Source organism: Eubalaena glacialis, chromosome 3, assembly GCF_028564815.1.
Source record: "Eubalaena glacialis isolate mEubGla1 chromosome 3, mEubGla1.1.hap2.+ XY, whole genome shotgun sequence".
NCBI classification, from domain to species: domain Eukaryota; kingdom Metazoa; phylum Chordata; class Mammalia; order Artiodactyla; family Balaenidae; genus Eubalaena; species Eubalaena glacialis.
The window spans coordinates 9,231,124-9,240,527 of NC_083718.1; positions in this window are offsets into that span (position 1 = coordinate 9,231,124).

The following is a 9,404-nucleotide window of genomic DNA, read 5'->3' on the forward strand; positions in this document are numbered from 1 at the left end:
TAAAAGAGTCTGCGTGGCTTGGGGAATAATTAGGTTTAGTGGATACCCTGGAACAGTCAACTGAAGTTTTCACATGTTTTACTATTATTTGTTACAGCTCTTATACAAGATGGATGCCCTTTGGCTGCTGGATCTAATGAAAGACTGAAATAAGTAATAAACCTCTGAAGAGTCAGGATGCCTGACTAATAGTAGTTCAGACTTTTCATGAACAAAAACACAAACAAGAAAATTTCCGCATGAGGGTTTCTTCCTTTGTTGTTCTAAAGCAACTCTGTAATGAGTAATCTTATTCTTGTCAAAAGTAGCCTAAGTGGCTGGTGTAATTCCAAATTGTCCCTGGCACAATTGTGCCAGTTGGAAAGTTAAGCACATAAGTTGACATTATGGTGTGAAAACATGAGGGAAGCAGGTTTGGGGCAAGGAAGTGGCAGTTTTCAATTTCGAGGAACGTATGAGAACTGCAATGTTCCCCAAAGATGTGCTTGTGCAACCCCACATCTCTGGAAGTTGGTCAAAGGCTCAGCATCACCAAACACAGGTTGGACAAACCTCTTTCTTCCAAGCAGATGGAATTGAAGGAATCAGGGACATAAAGACAAGACTAAGGAGGAAGTCTTTGTATAATTTTTAAATGGAGACTCGAGGCAAAGTTGGTTCAGAGGCACTGGTCTGAGGAGACCTTCTGTGCTCATCAGCCCCAGGACCAGCTCAGGATAGACTTATGAAGTCTCTGCCTGTCCTATTCCCATAGCTTTTCCTCTAATAGACAACTAAACAAGCAGACAGACCTCAGGGGGAAAAAAAAAATGTTAGGAGGCTAGAAAAAGATTTCACTAAGGAGCGGTTCAAATCTGATCAGATAACAGAAGGATCCGTGGAGACTTTATTCCGAGGAAAAGGAAATAAAACCCAACGTGAAGGATTTCAACAAAATGTTGAAGCTCAATTAAACATCATTTTACCTCCCCACTCCAGGCATGATGGCCTTAACCAGGAGAAGATGCAAGAGATTTCAGCTGTCCAGACTAGGAAGTTGCAGGTCCCATCTGCAGCTGTGAGGATCTGAACTCAATCTTGGTGGAAACTTCACTTCTGTCAATGACCTTCAAACAGCAACCACCAGGAGCACACTGTGGGGAGAGGCAGTCCACCAAGGGCCCTGGGTGTCCCTGCCTGTTCTTACTGAGGGTGCCAGACTGCAAGGCTTATCCATCTCCTGATTCTAAACAGTTGCTGTATGAAGTTGTAGAGGCAACTAAATGTCAAGGTAACCTCAGACTCCTGCTCAACCCCTAGGCAAGGGGGACTGGTTTAATGGCATCTTGCTGTAACCTTTGCTATTGCTCAAAAAATGCTGGACCCTTAGCCCCAGGTTCTTTTACTGTAAAGGAACCCACTGAATATACTGGTGTCATCTGGCCCTCCACATCTCCCTGTTAAAATTGGGGCTTAGGAAACCAGTGCAAATACGCTGACACTCTAGCCACTGTTTTCAGTAATAAAGTCCTTCATTTCTGATCCAGGAATCTCATGTCTTTTGTCACCATCTATGAAACTGATACAAATTAACTTGTCAGCTTGAAAGTGCAATAAAATCTCAGACCCTTCCCAGTTCTTGACCAGGGGTTGGCAAAATTTTCTGTGAAGAGTCGAAAATAAATATTTTAGCGCTTGTGGGACATATATGGTCTCTGTTACATATTCTTCTTCGTTTGTTTGTTTGATTTGAAACAATCCTTCAATTTACAAAAATCACTTGTAGCTTTCAGGCCACAGATGGGATTTGGTCTGAGTTTGCTGGCTGTTGTTCTTGATACATTTATTGGTCAAACAAAGTTGGGCTTATTGACTGTTTGCTATAAGGAAGACCATACATTATGTGTATCTGTGCAGTATCTCTGTAAGAGGGTGTTAGGATTATTATAGACTTTGGGACTGGTGTTAGGTAATTTGGGGAAACACTTAAGGATGTGGAGCTTTGCTCTTCTTTGGATCCTGTCAGGAAGCAAAGGTAAACTTATGACTGTGTATCTTAATTTTCTCCAAAACAGGGATTGACAAACTTTTTCTGTAAATGACTAGATGGAAAATATTTTAGGCTTTGCAGGTGAACTATGGTCTCTTTCACATATTGTTCTTTGTTTTTATTTTATTTTTTTACTTTTTAAAAATGTTAAAAACCATTCTTTGCTCAAAGGCTGTATGAGAACAGTCAAGGTCCAGATGCAACCTTATCTCGAAGGTGAGAGGAATAAAGTGAGGCTGAAACTGTAACTAGCAAACTGTAATGACCCCAGTAGTGGTCATTTTAAGATGTATGTTCAGATATGATTCCTGAGTGGTCTTGTTTTGTCTTGATCCATCATGGTCACAGAGTGATCTTATCTGAAGTCGGTGCCCTGTGAAATTATTTATATTTAACAGGAGACTATCATGGCCTCGCTGTTGGTATGGATGCAGATCCTGGATGTCAAAGACAGCTTTTCTCTTTGTCTGTGAGTGGACAGAGGGCTAGACTGACTTCTTTGACTACCATTGCCTTGACAGTGCCCACCTCAGGTGCCCTCTTAGATTTACACAAATCTAACAAACAGGTGAACAGGTCTTTGTTCTGTGCTTGGCCCTCATATCATAGTGGAAAGTTGGTGATATTGGAATTGGAGAGACTTGGGATCAAACTGCAATTCTGTCACCAATAAGTGTAGCCTTGGTCATGTTACTTGCCCTTCCTTTTTTCATTACTAGTTAGAGATAAAAATATTCCATTGTGGGCTCTGGTTTCAGACTACTTGGATTAAAATCCCAATCTATCAACTGTATAACTCTAGACAAGTTACTTAAACTTTTGGTGCTTTGGGTTCTTTATATGTAAAATGAAAGGTAAGAACATACCTGCTTCATAAGGTGGCTAAGAACAGTAAATGAAAAAACATGTAAAGTACAGATGATCCTTGAACTGTATGCGTCCACTTATGTATGGATTTTTTTTTTCAACAGTAAATACTACAGGGCTTCCCTGGTGGCGCAGTGGTTAAGAATCCTCCTGCCAATGCAAGGGACACGGGTTCAAGCCCTGGTCCGGGAAGATCCCACATGCCGCGGAGCAACTAAGCCCCCGCGCCACAACTACTGAAGCCCGTGTACCTAGAGCCCATGCTCCGCAACAAGAGAAGCCACCGCAATGAAGAGCCCGCGCACCACAACGAAGAGTAGCCCCCACTCACCGCAACTAGAGAAAGCCCGTACGCAGCAACGAAGACCCAACGCAGACAAAATAAATAATAAATAAATAAATTTATTTTTTTAAAAAACAGTAAATACTACGGTACTACACGATCTGAGGTTGGTTGGGTTCCCGGATGCAAAACCTTGGATACGTAGGAACCAAGTTTACGGAGAGCCAACTATGAATTACATGCGGGGATTTCTGATTGTGAAGCGCCCCTAACCCCAGCATTGTTCAAGGGTCAACTGGAGTTCCCAAGTAAGCTGTTGTTCGCCAAATGAGTTTCTATATGTGAATCACTCAAATGCAGTATCTGACACGGCAGTAAATGTGAGTTATTTTCTGCTCTTCAAAGTGCTGTTTGCTAACCTCCTTAGCACCCTGGAGAGTGTCAGGCATATTGATCTCTGTTACTCAGTGGAGGGTTGGAGGGAAGACAACAGTAGCCTTCTACAGGCTCCAGGTGCCTTCCTTCTAGCTCAGACCTGCAGCACTGCTGGGAAATTCTCTGTTCGCCTTCACCTTCCCCTTTACCTTCTTTCTTCTCCTTCCTTTCACCTCAGTTGTCCGGATCACCTGGTCCTGCTCCATCCACAACTTCATAGTCAATCTCTTTGTCAGTCACCTCTAATCTGATTTCTGCTACTACCACGACCATTCATGAGAATTTGTCCCTTGAAAGGTAACAATATCTTTCCTTTTGCAAATCAAAGAATCTGTGTACGTTCTCACTCCTTCACTAAAGTCCTTTTTTGCTACTATTGACTCTGCCCTCTCTTCAGAAAACTTTTTCCCTCCATAATTCTGCCTACATTGTCTTGTGTGGATTCCCAGAAAGGATAAAAGATACAATTCAAGGAAAAAGAAAAGGGTTACAAAAGCCTCTCTATGTTCTTTGCCTCTCGTTTGCAGAAAAGCTGAAGTCTCCCAGGCTTCCTAAGGTCACAAAGGAGCAGGCTCGAGCAGTTAATGTCCTAATGATTAGGACAATAGAGTCATAGATTCGGTGTCTGATGCACATTCTGAGTTGTTTTACAAGTACTATAACTGCCACCAGAGGACATGACATAAGCTGCTCCAACTTGAGCAGTACTGAATCTATGGCTAGCACAATTCCAAGAACTGGCCTCAAGAGCATGGGATTAAAATTATTGCTCATAATAATCTGTATCTTTGTGGGCATCAAAATAATTGTAGCTTTCTCTGCCCATATATGTAAGCTGGCAACTTAAATTGTCAGCAAAGAGATGCTACAGACCAATGTTGACATCTTCCACTTGAGAAAATGGTGCCCTATGTCAGCATGAAGAGGTTACAGAAGATGGACCTTTGCCCCTAATCCCATAGAAATGGAATGATGTTTGACAGTGGGGAATTGAAAGTGGCTCTTCTGCCCCTTTCCTGTTTGCCCATTTCTGTTCCTCTCTAACCTTCAAAGAACCTAATTATAAGAATGAGATCACTAGGCAATTTAACCTAACTCCTGACTTATGCTCTCCTGAAGCACACCATGCCTTGCCTAACCTGTCAATTCTTTTCCTGGATAAAAAGAAGTAAGAATGAAGAATTAAATAATTAAAGAATGATTAGCTCTCTCCCCACAAAGGTCTCCTAAGGAATCCTGCAGGCAGATCATGTGGGCAAGATAATGTCTGAAAAGAGAGTCAGCCAGTCTGCATGCAGAGGAGAATGATGCAGTACCCAACCTCCTGCCTTGATGATTCACTGAGATTCTTTCCCCCATTTTTCCCTTTAAAAACTGTCATGATGAGCAGAATCTTCGGAGTTGGTTTCTGGACACGAGTCCACCTTCTCCCCAGATTTCTGGCTTTTCTAATTAAAGCACCTTTCCTTTCTACTGACACTTGCCTCTCGGATTATTGACTTTTGAGCAGCAAGCAGCTGAACCTGAGTTCAGTAACAATACAAGTTCAGCCTCCTCTTAAGGAAAGAAATAGGACAGGGCAAAGCAATAGTGACCTCTATGCAGATAGAGAGAAAAGACAAAATTTCAGAATGCAAAGGTTAGGAAACATCTATCACAAAATGCTGTTTGTTCAACACCAGATGGCAATCAGAGGTATTAATTTGTCTAGTGCAAGGCTTATAGACTACCCAAGATCTTTTTTTTTTTCAGTTGAGGTATGGCTGATTTACAATATTATGAAAGTTTCAGGTGTACAATGTAGTGATTCACAATTTTTAATGTTATACTCCATTTATAGTTACTATAAAATATTAGTTATATTCCCTGTGTTGTACAACATATCCTTATAGCTTATCTATTTATACAAAGTAGTTTGTACCTCTTAATCCTCAACCCCTATCTTGCCCCTCCCCGCTTCCCTCTCCCCACTGGTAACCACAACTTTGGTCCTCTATATCTGTGAGGCCACCCAAGATTTTAAAAAACAATTTGCTCACACTTCAAAAGAAAATATTTTTGTTCTTGTCATTCCCAGTCTATTGACCCAGAGACTTAAGAACACACATATTAGGGATTTAGAAATGATATAGAAGTTAAGAAGTGCTTCACAAAAAATAAAAGCTAAATAAATATTTTCATTAGAGCCCACTGGATGCTAATTCTTCAGCATATTGAAGTGGTAGAGGTACCACATTCTTTAACAAAAGTTTCCCTAATCCATGATATAACTTTCATTTCCTTCATAAGTATGTCCAGGGCATACTTGGTTAAGGAATTCCAAGTCTTCCATATAGCTATAAAATACTCCCTATCTGGTTTTCTTTCCCCTGTTCTCTGGGCTCAGAGCATTTAAATATCTTTCAGTTTGACACTTAAAAATTCTGAATAAATCTTGACATAATTCTTTCCCATCTTACTATGCCTGTAGATATTCTAATCTACCTATCCAAGGTATTTTCTTATTCATTTCATTCTTGAATTAGGAACCTGAACTATATGCCTTCTGAGTACAAGAACTTAAATAACATTTGACATCCCCATTCATTACGGCTTATCCCTGGGTTCTTCCAAAAAGATCACATAGGTCCTTGTGGTATCAAAAAATATATATATATTTGGCTTTTGTCCCCGGTTTGGTTCCTGGCACAGAGCTCGTAAAACTCTTGGAATTTCCTGAGTGATTGAAGGGTTTTTGTTATTCATAACAAGTCCCTTCCCCTCATAACTGAGTTTATGTTAATGAAGTTATTCTTGATGTCCCATATTTAGTTTCAAGGGAGGGGCTCGCTGGCCTTAAAAGTTGGATTTTCAATGCCCCTTGCCCCTCCCCCCAAACACACATCTCAATGGAAGGGACAAGTTTGAGTCCCACCAAATCAGTGATCCAATCAGCCACGCCCATGCAATGGAACTTTGATACCAACTCTGGAATTACAAGATTTCGGGGAGCTTCCGGGCTGGTAAACAGGTTGATTTGCTGGAAGGGTGGTGCTCCTGGCGAGAGTGTTGGACTTCTGCACCCAACCTTCCCCCAGCTGCTCCCCAGGCATCGCTTCTATTGACCTGTTCCTGGTTTGTATCCTTCATAATAAAACTGTTTTTTGTAAGTACAGTGCTTTCCTGCATTTCGTTTGTTTGTTTAGTCAATTATTGAACTTGAGGTGAGGTCGTAGTAACACCCAAATTTGTAGCTGGCCAGGCAGAAGTGTGGGCAGCCTGGACACCCCCTTTGTGGCTGGTGTCTGAAGTGGAAGCAGTCTTGTAGGACTGAGCCCTTGACGTTTGAGGTCTGTGCCACCTCTGAGCACTGGAAAACTGGGGGTTGTTTGAAAAAGCAGAGAGTCCTTATCAAGCTTTCCTGTGAAATAATAATGTGTTGTACTTTTTGTACTTGTTGAATGAGAAACTCTATAATGCCCAAAAGCTTACAATGAATCTCAGTCATGGTTTTAAACTAATGTGGTTTTAATTTAGAGTTGCAGTCTATTTGGGAGAAAAACACAAGGGGGAGACATTGTTCAGGCTACGACAATGCATGGGCACACATAAGTTTGTTTTTACCTTTTCAAATGGGAGTACTTAACAGTGATGTCAAAGTAAAAATATGACACATCTTTGTGAACCATGAACTATACACCGTTTACAACTTAACAGCGTTCAAAAATTTGTTGAAAAGGTAGAGTGTTATCTCCTATGGGGCAGGAACCTTGTCTGTATCGTGTGTCCAGAACAGAGGCTGACCGAATAAAGGATGAAGTAATACAGGAAAACAAATCCAGAAAATGACTATAATGCAAAATTCACAGGATTTTAACGAAATACACAAGACTTCAGTGAAATATCAAGCTTTCTCTAGGCTGTGTTAGGTGTGGTAGGTTGAAAAACGGTCCTTCCCCCCAAAATGTGGAGGTCAAATCCCTGCAACCTGTGAATGTTACCTTATTTGGAAAACTGAATCTGCAGATGTAATTTAGTGAAGGACCTAGAGATGAAATCATCCTGGATTTTTCAGCTGGGCCCTAAATCTAATCACAAGTGTCCTTATCAGAGAAGGAGACGTGAAGAAGGAGCCAGAGACTGAAGTGATGTGGCCACAGCCAAGGAACACCTGGAGCACCAGAAGGTGGAAGAGGAAGGACATGAATTCCCCTTTATAGTTGCCTCTAGAAGGAACACAGTGCTGCCAGATTTCGGACTTTTAGCCTCCAGAACTGTGAGAGAATAGATTTCTGTCCTTTAAGTCTGTGGGAATTTGCTACAACAGCCCTAAGACAACTAATACAATAGCTGATCCTTGAGGGCTCACAATCATGCTCTTTTTAAAGTTTCTTTGGAGGAAGCATTTTCCAAGGTTCCTAGATGTCTAAGGTCCACAGGTTGGACCCACTCTAGAGGACCTCCCTGAAGGGCCTTTCAAGTAGAAGATCTCATCATTTACTGATCTGAGCAACTTTCAACGCTAGGAAGCGGAAAACCCTGCTCTTGATGTCAAACACAATGTGTGAGCTTTAACTGACAATTTAAAGAATAAAAAACGAGTTTGAAAGAACATTCAAAGATATGTCAATTTTTTAATTGATATCATGTCGAATCTTGAAAAAAAATTGTAGAACTCCTAAGGCTGTATTTACCAATATATTCTTGATCTACCTATACTGGCCATCCCCCATTATGTTCACACATAAATGAACAGCCCACATCTTCATGTATCATTGCAGACATCACAATTATGACCAAAAATCATCACTTCTGTAGCTACCCAAAGAAGTACAAAGCAGTTGAAGATGATGACTATATCATGCTTAATTCAGGCATAACACTTTTGTCTGAAGTACTCTCATTTGGGAACCCCTTTTTAAAAATCTGTCCAGTGAATTCTGTGCTTAACATAGGCCATCTATACTATATTCAAATTAAATTGTGACGTGATTGTTTCACCTCACAATACACAATTGGAGACAATAAGGTAAAATTCTACAACAAAACAAAAAAAAATACAGTAAATTTCCTAAATAGCTGTCTTTTGATTAAAAACAAAAACAAAAACACAAAACCTCACAACATTGTAGATAACAGCATATCTTCATTTTAAAATTTAATTTTGGATTTATGAAGAATGACTTTACACCTTTTGGGGTATTTGTTTTTGCAACCAATTTTCATCCTTTTATGAAGTAATAAAACATGACCCACTTGAAAGCAGGGAAAGAACTCTCAGAACTAAATCTTAAATTTAGCTAATTGAGCATGAAGGATCAAAAAAGGTCTGAATTTTTCTAATAATTGTTTAGAATTTTAAACATACCATTTGACCTTTGACCTTAACAAATAGATTTCAACGTCCTCAGTAAATAAAGGCCGACCCGCCTCTTCTTATACAGCCACGCACAAAGGGCTACTATTACCGTGACTGAGTGACACAATCCTGTCATTAGCAGCACTCAAAGCCATAGGGAACACTCCTGGGCTATTTTAAGTTTTATTTTCTAATTTTATTTTGAAAACACAATCTTTGTTTTCTTTGGAATGAACGTTCTACATTGGATGGCTTTTTTTCTAAAATCCAATATTCCCATGATTTATATGAGTTCTCGATCAACGGCCTAATTTTGAGATTATATCTTTAGGCTCTGATTTCACCAACACAAAAACCAGTCCGATAGGAAGTTGCGCTGACGCTGCCTTCCTATGTAAACATCCCAGGCACTTTGATTCCGTGTCGGACACTCATTATTTTTCTTCTCCGTT